At 40.7% G+C, this 12,265-nt stretch overlaps 1 pseudogene; it reads left to right on the top strand.

Moving 5' to 3' along the window:
- The first annotated feature begins 9,122 nt into the window (after nucleotides 1-9,122).
- On the top strand, nucleotides 9,123-11,294 carry LOC112643483 (60S acidic ribosomal protein P1-like; annotated as a pseudogene).
- Nucleotides 11,295-12,265: the final 971 nt, after the last annotated feature.

Here is a 12,265-nt window from a genome sequence, read left to right as displayed (position 1 = left end):
TATTACTAGAGCCTGCTTTTGGTTGAGTTACTATTATAATGACTTGCGGGTTGAAGTTGTGTTTATATGGCACCGTAACAAACAAGTTGAAAACTGGAAAGTTTCGACTAAGCAAGCGGATTGCGTGACCTTCGTGGTATACTGACGATTTTATTTTCTAACTTGGCCAAATGAAGTATTTTAGTGGGCAACAGGTACTGATTTGGACAATCTGTACCTGTTCAACCTGGTATCTGTTATTTTTGTTACAGCTTCACTTCTTGAAGATCTATTTCCTATGAAACCAGTGTGTATACTTGCACAAGGCTCAGCCTTTCCTTTCACCAAAACATAAAACTCCACATGCAGATTGAGGCACCTGGCTCTGCAGCACCCAGGCTCATTTATAGTATAACTGCCCCTCCTCCGCAGGGGAGATTGCTAATGTAGCAGCATTGGTGTTCACTGTTTTGATTTGTTATAGTGTCTGGGAGAAGAGTAGATACTATATTCCTATAAGGAAGAGCCCATTGCTGGCTTCTCTTCTCACGATGATTTCTTTCTTTTTTTTTTTTTTTTCCCCATTTGAAGTAGCTTGTGTGAGAGTGTGAAATGCAGATGGCTAAGTGATTCCATTATGCATGGCATCTCACACATCTTAACCAATTAGAAAAGGCTGTAGAGAATTACATGGAATTAATCCCATCCAGAAGGTCTAGGGACAGCCTCAACTACTCAAACTCTAGTTACTTGGTTTACAATGTCACAAGAGCCCCTTGATGGGATTAAAGCTGTGTATCTCCAGGCAGTTTGTCTATTATTTCTTGTGAACTCTGTGTGTGTGTGTGTGTGTATGTGTGTGTGTGTGTGTGTGTGTGTACAAATGTGTTAGCATTTGTCGAGGGTTAACAGTAAGCTCTCACATTCATTTTATTCAATCTGCCAAGCCATGAGGCCCTTTGAAAATGGCCACTTCTTTTATGCTTATAAAAACCATGCTATTTAGTTGACTTCTCTTGACTTTTTCAAGTGTTTGTTTTGAAGTTTCATTTATACAGGAAATAGACATAATCACCAATAAATTTAACTTTAATAATTCAGGCCCTGGGAGCCTTTCCTGGTTGGCAAAGACTTCCCTACATGCTGCAAATCCTCCTTATGGGATATCCTATTTCTTATCTGGAGTTGAAAGTCAGGATTAATCCAGATGATTAAGAAAATCTTTCTAAAAGATACCCTGCATCCTTTTTAAAATTAAACTCTGCTTGGAAGTTTCCTTTCTTTTCTTACTAATCTTGCAAAAATCATAATGTCAATGATAAAAGTAAAAGTAGATCACAGGAATTGGGGTGTTTTCCTTAGGTATATTTAAAACCCAAAGGCAGTGGGATCCTCCTAGTTCCTTAGACCATGGGAAAAATGACATCAGAATATAATTTTCAATCTAATTACTAATAATCAATATTCACTTGACAATGTATTCAATATACTAAAGGAGTTGCAAAAGTGTGTAAAGGAAAAGCTTTGATTCTTTCAATGACGTTACCCATTTGAAAAGCTCTCACATCATATGTACCGGGTATATGTGCTTCTGGGAACACACACACACACACACACACACACACACACACACAGAATTCACCTGCTCTGGGAATTCTGAAAGGCAGAAACTTTCTGCAGATAGCATTACTAAAGATTTCCTTCACTTCCTTTTTGCTTTCTAAGGCATGGATCTCCAAGGCTCCTTCCCAGACAGTCAGACATGCTATAAAAAGTAACACCAACCATGGGAAATGTAGAAGAAGAAGGGATATGCCATAAACGGGGATAAACATCTTCCTCTATGCAAACATGCCAGATCCCTTTAAGCAGAGAACTGCTCCCGGTTCCCCCTGTGGCCCCTCTTTCCTGTCCAGGTACCAAAAAATTGGGTCTTTCCCTCCCAAGTAACCCACCGTGAGAGGCTTAGATAAGGCACAAAGTTGCCCTCAATAGACTTCAAACCCCCACCCCTGGAACAAAGTGGGAAAGTTATACTTTTGTTAGCGCTCTATCAAGGAGAAAAACCCCAAGGAAAACATCCACTGGACAAAGCCTACTTTGTGTGCCGAGAAACCTTGATCCTAGACTATTGTCTCTAGCTTATTTTTGCAAGAAATGATTTTTCAGAGTTGTAGCAAAATTATCAGCAGGGCAATTCTAATACTCTGTGTTTATTTGGTTAGTACACTCTCCATTATCTAGGGGAGGAAAACATTCAAAAAATTTAAACAAAAAGTTACCAAGGAAAGAATAAAATGTTCGTTTCTGAATTGGAAAGCTCTCACCGCAAAATGCCCTGAGATGATAAGAAATGTACTTTATGCCAAACCTTAAGACACTTATTCTTTACACATGATGTGTAGACATAGCATATGTTTATGCTTTTTTATTATATGTGTATATATGTACACGTAATACACGTTATTATCCCAATCCTTTATGTATAAACAAGTGCAACTGTGAGACCCGAAGGCTTTTTTTGACTAAGCCCAAATCCAAGGAGGCTTTAAATTATATGTAGTGCTTTCACTTTCTGGGAGAGGCAGGAAATGGAGGAAAAGGTAAAGAACATCAGAGCAGAGGGAAGGAGTAGGGGAAGCATGGGTTTAGGGCCCCACGGCCCAGGTTCTGAACCTCAATTCCACATTTTACTCATTTATTGACCCTGATAAATATCATTTTATTTTGATTTTTGAGTTCTAATATTGGGAATAATAATATCTCCCGTACAGACCTGCAGTTACACCTGTAAAAACCTCCATTATATAGTAGGCATGAGAAATAGCTTTAAAGGTAGTTAAGTACCAGAGGTAGGTGACTGCGGAGTGCCTTCGCTTTCTTTCTGCTTCCCCTGGAGAAGTCAAGAGGGTCTTGAGAAACCTTTGCTACATTATGCCAGTGAATTTTCAAACTAGAATGTGTCATCTGCTCAACAAACATTTATTACTGAATCTAGGCCAGGTGGTGTGTCAAATATTAGGAGAACTCTGCAGAGTGATCGGGGAGCTGCAAACGTTGGATTTGAATTTTATTTGAAAAAAGAATAGAAATGACAGGTGTGTTCCATGTGCTGCATATTAAGTTAGCTCTTTTGATACCACTGATGTCTTAACTTGGTCACTCAGGTGTAACTCATTTTTGTGTAGACTCAGAATACAGCTTCTCTGGCCTTCTTTGAAAATATTTTATATTTCTAACTACGCCATTGATTAGGAATGTAATGGCGCTTAAATGTTAAGGCCCACACATGTGTCCTCACATAAAACTGTATAACCACACGACTGTGTTGAGTGAATGCTGGGCTCGATTAAACACCAGGTCAGGCCTAGGGATCTGCGCAGAACATGCTCTGTTCCCTACGTTAACAGTGCATTTGTGCAAAAACAAATGACAAGCGACCTTGTTTGATACAGTTCATGACACTGTAAATTTGGGTGCTTCTCTTCTGGCTTTTATATTTATGAGAAGGAATGAACAGTTATTATACATTGTTGATGACACAGTCTTTGAAATGAAATATTCCTACCCACTTTTTCAGAAAGTATGTTGAGATTGCAAGGGGAGCTATGCAAGTTTCACCCTCTGTAAAGGCCTCTATGGTTGAACTGGGATTTTTCTCAGTACCCTGCAACCAAACCTAAGTACAGCAAAAAATGAAATACTGAGACTGATTTTAAATTATTTTCTTTTCCTTTTTTTTTAAAAAAGATTTTATTTATTTACTCATGAGAGACACACACACACACACACACAGGCAGAGGGAGAAGCAGGCTCCATGTAGGGAGCCCGACATGGGACTCGATCCCGGGTCTCCAGGATCATGCCCTGGGCCAAAGGCGGCACTAAACCGCTGAGCCACCTGGGCTGCCCCTTAAATTACTTTCTAAAGACACTGGTTGTGTTCAATGATTGATTTAATAGTAGGTCAATGTTATAAATTAATTATATAGAAGAAATACACTAGTAAAATAATGTTTTGTCTGTTTCTATTCTGGGGCATCAAGTGCTATTAAACAAGTATGGAAGCCATGGCTCGAAGTATGACTTTCTCCAAAGGGAAGGTCATGGGAAGGGAGCAGCAGAAGTGCTACAGAAGCTCTGTTTAACACAGTGCTATTTTCCTTGTTTCTGGAAAAAATGGAAATGTAACCCTAAGACATGTAGTTTGCATGGTAACGCAGACACGAGTGTCCTACGACACATGTGAATGTTGAATAGAATTTGAGTAAAGTGGTTTCAATCAAGTTTTACTCTTTTTATGCATTAGGTCTCTTTTGTAAAAGCATTATCAGATTGCATCCATCCCTTCCCCCAGACTCAGCACCATGCATATACCTGGACAAGGCTCATGTGGATTCTTCTGGTTCTGTGGGGCTTATTTCTCCTTTAACCAAACGTCACATTGTCCTCCATTCTTTAAAAATTGTAAGAAACATCACTTGGATGTTCAAAAACGGAAGCACAAGCTTTATAAATATTCCTGTGGGAATGTTTCCCAGCTGTGGTCAACATTTAGAGTGCCGTACATTCACAGTGTCCATCATTGTTCTATTAAGACCAAGGAGTAAATATCACTTCCTGTTTCTGGATCCTACAGACTGAGAGGAAGGAAAGAAGAACTAGTGAGCGACCTGCCAGCTGCTTTAAATCTGATTCTTCCCCTTAGATGAAGATTGGATGGAGGCTAGGCTATATGTTGCCTCCAAAGCTTTTGTGCATTTGGGGTGGGGTGGAGGTGTTAGAAAAGCCTGTATTAATGCAGTGAGCTGCATGGGTAATGAAGCTCAATTATTGCTCCATTTATAGTCTTGGTCGTTACATGTTGGCCTTTATATTAGTGAAGATTCAGTTACTTTTTGTTCTATTGCACCTATGCCAGACAATTAAACAGTTGTAGATTCTCATCCAGAAACTAGGGGTATATTTTACTGTATCTTGTTCTCTAGGGCATTAGTGCGATAGAACTGGCTTCCTAGTTGCCCATTCCCTCATCACTTAGCTGCCTACTTCCCTTGATCCCCCCCCTCCCCCGGTCCAGTGAGGTCATACTACTAACTTGCAAATGGATTTCAGGAGAGGCCTTGCTGATGCTACTTCATTTTTCAAGCTCTACCTTTCTCTAGGGCTCCTTCTTCCAGCGGACTTGTCCTACATTTATGTTTATTGTCTGTTTCTAAGACTAATCTCTTCTGTACTTTTATGTCCACCTTCGTAGGTTTTCAATGGAACTCTCCTGCACAGAACCCAAATGACCCGATATAAATTCTGTCATTTTTCATTATGGAATTATGCTCCCCCACTCCCTCCAAGACTAGGTTAAGATAACCAATGTATTACCTCTCTCCGAATTGGAATAGCCCCCGTGGGTCATCACCCAACGAGACTGAACATGAACTAGTTAATAAGCAGTGGAAAGATCCTTGATCACCCAATCTCTCTCATCCCCGACACGAGACACTTGAAACAAAAGACGCTCAGAGCTAATCATCTGAAAATCCTGCCAATGTAAAAATAAGCAAAACTTCAAAAACGTGTTAAAACAGGTGGAAAGGGATATATCCTTATGCTTAACTGAATGTACATTTGAAATCATTGTTTTCCTTTCACAAAATAATTATGTGGGGGGAAGAGTAGCCTAGAGGTTAGATTTGGCCTGAGTTCTTGAGATCCAAGCATGACTGGGACTTATTCTGTGCTCTCGAGCAAGTCACTCCTTGCATTTATTTCCCTAACTATAAAATGGCAATAATGCCTCCATCCTGAGGGTCCTGTGGCTTAGTGTCAGCGAAGTGCTTTGGAATCCACTGCTGAAAGGCGCTCAGCAAGTTCAAAGTGCTAATATTAAGAAGGGTTTTTCATATTTATAACCCAGTAAACCCTTCCCATGAGTATAAAATGATTCTCCCTCATTTTATTCTCTACACAGACTAAAAGAAAATCTTCTGTTTCTTCAATACTATCAACTTAATACTGTGCTCCAGCCACATACACACACATAAAACTCTTCCCTTTCTCTTGCCCCAGGTGCTGAGCCCAAGACAAGAGAACACAACTACTCACAAGTGTGACTTATGCGAAAAATGGCACTTCATGCTCTGTTTTATCAAGGGCCTTGCTTTCTTTCAGTGGGTTAGAATAATTGGGAATAAAGATAAGCACTGTAAAATAAACCCGAACAATGAGTAAGGTCCAAAAAAGTACATTTGAATCAACTGTTCACCAGCAAACCCAGTGGACGAGTGGGGGAACTGCAAGGGTCAAAAAGCTATTGATGAATCCCAGCCATTATTTCCCCAGGCACTTGCTTTAAATACATTATTTGAATCAATAGAAACAGAAATTATAAAGCACATCATGATTGCAGGAATTAGGATTTTATTCAAGATAATAGGGAGCCTAGAAGAGAAAAGAGAAGAGAGCACCTGACCAGCAGCACGGATGGATGGCAGAAAGGGTGAAGGCCCAGTAGAAGTCTTGGTTTCACAGGTTACAAAGGGAGAGATGAAAGATAACATGTGGTGTGTCCCACATTGGTGCCAGGCAGTATGCTAAGCACCTTCCATGCACTATCTCATGTACTCCTAATAGTGAATTTGCAAGATAAGCATTATGATTTCTTCCACAGTATTGAAGCTGAGACCTTGGGTCATTTTTCCCAGGTACTAAGTAATAGAACAAGAAATCTATCCAGTTCCATATGAGTCCCAGTCAAACTGTTTATACCACACCATTTTGGAAAAAAAAGTCTGTTGATTCTGAAAACTGTTGTTAGGCTTTTTATTATGATTTGCTAATAAGCCCCCTAAAATAATACTGTTAGTTTTCACCCTGGCTTAGTGTATCTTTTTCACTTCAGTATGGCCATATTCCCTTTTGTTCAATCATATTTGGACCGAAAACCTGTTTTTTTAAAATAATTAGGTTGAATTCTGTTTTAAATGTGATATTAGTAGTGAAAATATACACTGAGCAGATGTAATGCTTGATGTCTCCCTTATGTCTTGATGGATAAGGGTGGAGAGGCATTGGGATGAAATCTGAAAATTGGAGAAATTTTGGCAAAAGGTATAAGAAGAGAGAACAATTATTTGAACACTTCTTTCAGGACATTTGTTCTGAAGTTGTGTACTAAAAGGAAAACCTTAGTTCTAGAAAATTCTATGAGGAGAAACAAGTATGTGGATTGCTCTGAAGAAAGCAATTTTTGTCCTGAAGTCCTGGGGCCTCAGTGTTCCTTCTACCTCCTGTCTCTCCATTGCTCTCTAGGTGCTTTCTTGACTTCTCAGATCTCCAGGTTCACTCCCCTGGCATTTTCTCTCTCTTTTCCAGGAGCCGGGGGGCTAGGGACTGCCTTTGTTTCTGCACTAGCCGTTCACACTCCCAGCTGCTTTCAGGACAGCATCTGGGTTCTCTCTTTTGACCATCAAACTAAAAGATGAACAGGGCAGAAATCCCCAATATTTCTTCTCCAGGGACCAGAAGAGCACTGAGTTGTGTCTCGTCAAGGCCTGGACAGGAGTGAGGATCCCATAACTGGAAATCCCTGTGGGGGGTTGATATTCAGTAATTTGCCACACCCAAGTATGTGTTTTTTGGGTGCACATTATTTGGAAGTAGCATTTGAATTCCACATTTTTTTAAAAGATTTTATTTATTCATTCATGAGACACACACACACACAGAGAGAGAGAGAGAGAGAGGCAGAGACGCAGGCAGAGGGAGAAGCAGGCTCCATGTGGGGAGCCCGATGTGGGACTTGATCCCGAGTCTCCAGAATCATGCCCTCGGCTGAAGGCAGGCGCTAAACCACGGAATCACCCAGGGATCCCCAAATTCCGCATTGTTTTGAAGTGGTTGTTGCTCTCTAAGATTCCGTTGGCAAATATCTCTTTTACTGCAGAGAATGAGGCCAAGGGAATGGCGACTGAACCTCAAACCTATGCTTTTGAAACACAGCTTTGAGAAGACATCCTGGTCTCTGGCATGTGAAGCCAAGTACACAGACTCTTAAGGAAAGCCTGTGTTTGGGAGCTTGCTCTGCCTTTTTTTTTTTAATTTTTTAATTAAGATTTACTTCATTTGGGTATTTCCAATATCTCTCTGCTCTCTTTTCTTGTTACCCCTTTTTTTTAATCTTTGAGTTTTGAAATTCTTTTTTTCTCACTTCCTCCTCCTAGTTTTTACTTTTGTTTCTTTCTATATTCATCATCTTTAAGAGAGGCAGAAATGATTTAAGGTCATGAAGAGGAAGATGTTTATCTATACCAGCCCTCTACACTAGAACTTTCTGAGATGATGGAAATTTTCTGAATCGGCACTGTCCAACACAGAATTCGCTAGATGTATGTGGCTTGGGTGGCACTAAGCAGTGACAACACACTAGAGACTTGGGGGGAGAATTATGGAGAGGAATAAAGTAGAAAAAAGGGTTCCTTTAATTCTATGATTAAGGTCCTGGATTGCTTGCCCCCCCCCCCGAAAAATGGCTCATATGCATGAAACCTGCCAAAAAAAACACAGCAAACACTTACAAAACTGAAATATGGTGTGCAACACCACATTTTCAGATTGGACTCTGGGAAGCACACAGGTGAGGGAGACCAGAATAACACTACAAAGGTTTTGAAACTAGGTTGACATTCAAACCACAGTCCACAAAACTGAGCTGAGACATGTTCAGGGTTGATTGCTTGCTAAAATAGATGACTTAAAAAGAAACCTGATTCTTTTAACATAAGACTCAAAATGTTCAGGAATCAATCCAAAATCATTCATTATACCAAGAACCAGAAAAACCATAACTCAAATGAGAAAAGACAATAACATATGCCATGCCAAGATCACACAGAGGTTGGAATTAAATGACAAGGTTTTCAAGCAACTGTCACAGAAACACTCCAACAGCAGTGCATGAAAGGGAAAACTGAAACAAAAAGCAGTGGGAACAAACAGAAAACAACAAAACAGCCGACCTAAATTCTAACATATCATTAATTACTCTAAAAGTAAATGGCTTGGCCCCCTTTCCTCAGTCACCATGGAAGTGGTCTATCCTAGCAAGGAAGCTTCACTTCATCCCGCAGTGGCCACTCGCTGGCCCCATGGCCTCTGTCTGGGGGCATGCCTGCATGAACTCAGCCCTCACCCTGCAAGATGATGAGGTGCCAGTCACGGAGGATAAGATCAACGTGCTCATGAAAGCAGTGGGTGCAAATGTGGAATCCTTCTGACTGGGCTTGTTTGCAAAGCACTGGCCAATGTCAATATTGGGAGGCCCATCTGCAACGTAGGGGCTGGTGGTCCTGCCTGAGCAGCCGCCGCTGCACCAGCAGGAGGTCCTGCTCCCTCAGTCACTGCTGCCCCAGCTGAGGAGAAGCAAGTGAAAGCAAAGAAAGAAGAATCAGGGGAGTCTGATGATGACATGGGCTTTGATTTTTTCTTTTCTTTTCTTTTCTTTTCTTTTCTTTTCTTTTCTTTTCTTTTCTTTTCTTTTGGCTTTGATCTTTCTGACTAAAACCTCTTCTGTAACCTGTTCAATAAAAACCTGGGCTCTTTGGGCACCCAGGTGGCTCAGTGGTTGAGCATTTGCCTTTGGCTCAGGTTGTGATCCTGGATTCCTGGGGTCCTGGGATCAAGTCCCACATGGGGCTCCCTGTAGGGAACCTGCTTCTCCCTCTGCCTGTGTCTGCCTCTCTCTGTATGTCTCATGAATAAATAAATCAAATCTTAAAGAAAAAAGAACAGAAAAAGATATATTGTGCACACATTAATGAATAGGAAGCTGGAGTGTCTATATTAATATTAGGCAAAACAGACTTCAGAGCAAAGAAAATTAGCAAGGACAAAAAGTGGCATTATAAAACTATAAGAAGGCTCAATTACCTAAGAACATATAACACTCCTAAGCAGGTATGTTCTTAGCAGCAGAACCTGCAAAAATATGCAGCAAAATGGCAAAACTGGGAGGAGAAATAGACAAACCTGCCATTATAGCTAGGGTTTCTCTTAGTAGCTGATAAGCCAGCAGCCAAAAAAATTCCGCACGAAATCTGGCCATGAATGTGTATAGCAGTTTTATTTGTAAATCAAAAACTGAGAACAACTTAAATGTCTTTCAGCAGGTGGATGGGTAAACAAATTGTAGTACCTCCGTTGCAGTAGACAGAATGTGGACGCTGCCTTTCAAACTCATAGGTTAAATCCTAATGCCCACTGTGACAGTATTTGGAGGTGGAGCCTTTCAGAGGTGAGTAGGTCATGAGGCTGGAGTTCTCATGAACAGAATCAACGCCATTATAAAAGAGAACCCAAAGAACCTTGTTACCCTCTTCCAGCATGTGAGAACATAAGGCAAAGATGGTTTTCCATGAACCAGAAAGTGGGCTCCCAATCTGTACACACCTTGGTCTTAGGATTCCCAGCCTCCAGAATGATAAGAAATATATTTCTGGTTTTTAATAAGCCATGCAGCCTGTGGCAACAACTTGATGGATTTCCAGGGCATTATGCTGCCTAATGAAAGGCCAATTATATCCATGTTACATTCTCAAAATGACAAAATTACACTGAAGAATCATGTTTGTCCAGGGTTCGGGTCCGGGGGAAGATGTGACTATTAGAGGTGATGAAACAGTTGAGGATAATCTTGATGATAATCATGGTTACACCAATCTATAAACATGATAAAATTTCATAGAACTATGCACCCCCCTGGGCAGCCCAGGTGGCTCAGTGGTTTGGCTCCGCCTTCAGCCCAGGGCCTGACCCTGGAGACCCAGGATCGAGTCCCAGGTTGGGCTCCCTGCATGGAGCTTGCTTCTCCCTCTGCCTGTGTCTCTGCCTCTCTCTCTCTGTCTCATGAGTGAATGAATAAAATCTTAAAAAAATAAAAAACTATGCACCCCCCCCCAAAAATGTGCATATTAAAACTGGTAACAATCCCCAAAATGTCTATAGTTTAGATAATAGTATGGTACTGCCATCAATTGGTTGGCTCTGATAACTATGCTCTGGTATGTAAGATATTATTGGGGGAAATTGGGAGAAGGTCCATGGGAACTCCCTGTACTCTTCCTGCAACTTCTGTGTGAGCCTTAAAATATTTTAAAACAAAAATATTTTTTAAAATGTGGCTAGAGCAACTGATCAGCTGAATTGTTCGCTTGGTGTGATTTTTATAAATTTAAATAGCTGCGTGTGGATTGTGCAGGTCACTACTAAGTTTCACCAAGTAACCTTTTGATTTCTGTTTGTTCTTATTCCTAGGCTCCTAAAGAAAAGTTTCATGCATGAAAAGTTTACCCGACACATAAAATATAATCCATATTATTTAAATCTCTCTTAATCAAGTACAATGCTCTCTACCAATGAGAGCATAATGAAATTCATGTTTGAAAAGTAACACATTTGGTCATTTTTTCGTTTTTTATCCCATTCCCATGACTACTATGGATGGGAGAACATTAATTCTTCAGCTACATTCTAAAGATTTTAAAAATCCTAGCCTTGTTTTGTCAGCTCACCGAATAGAAAGAAGTCTCTAGTTGTTCAGAACCTTAATTATCTCTTTTCACTGACAAAATCTAAGCAACCTACTACCTCCAAATCCCTAGGAATGAACAGTCGGTCTTTTGACCTTCCTTGCCAGAATAAGTGACTTTAAATCTTTGCCAGCTCAGGTTAAGAGATCAACTCTTCTCTCAGAGCCCACAGAAGTCCAACTCCTCTGACTTGCAGAAGGGGTTTGATTCTTTCCTCCCTTTTCATTCGTCCCCCTCCTACTTTTCACAAACATCCTCACTCTAAATAAAATGAACAAGCTTATAATGAGGCAAATTCATTGAGTGCTGGCCCAGCCCTCCTCACTCCCTGCCCCAGCCCCACATGGAAGCAAGGGTCTAATCATAAAGAACCACCCAAGCTTTCCTGGGGACACTCAAGGGTGGGGACTCCTAAGGTTATTTTGGGATGAGTTGCTCTAAAATTCTCTTTCCAACCACTCCTACAGTGGTGGTGGAAGCTGTTGGGACCCTTCACCTTGCAGAAAAGCTAAGCCTTTGCCATCTCCGAAGGAATCTAAGATTATCTAGAGATTTCCAAAAAAGGAATATTAGGATTCTCTTCAGGGGCCTATGGGGGGTAGGGATGAACATTGACACTGCCATTGTTTAGGACTGCCAGCTCATGAGGGTAATAAAGTGCTTACTGACTTTTAGTTGGTTTTTATCACCGTTTAAAACTCTCT

This window comes from Canis lupus, chromosome 1 (genome assembly GCF_003254725.2).
Source record: "Canis lupus dingo isolate Sandy chromosome 1, ASM325472v2, whole genome shotgun sequence".
Classification (NCBI taxonomy): domain Eukaryota; kingdom Metazoa; phylum Chordata; class Mammalia; order Carnivora; family Canidae; genus Canis; species Canis lupus.
This window is presented reverse-complemented; position numbering and strand designations above follow the sequence as displayed.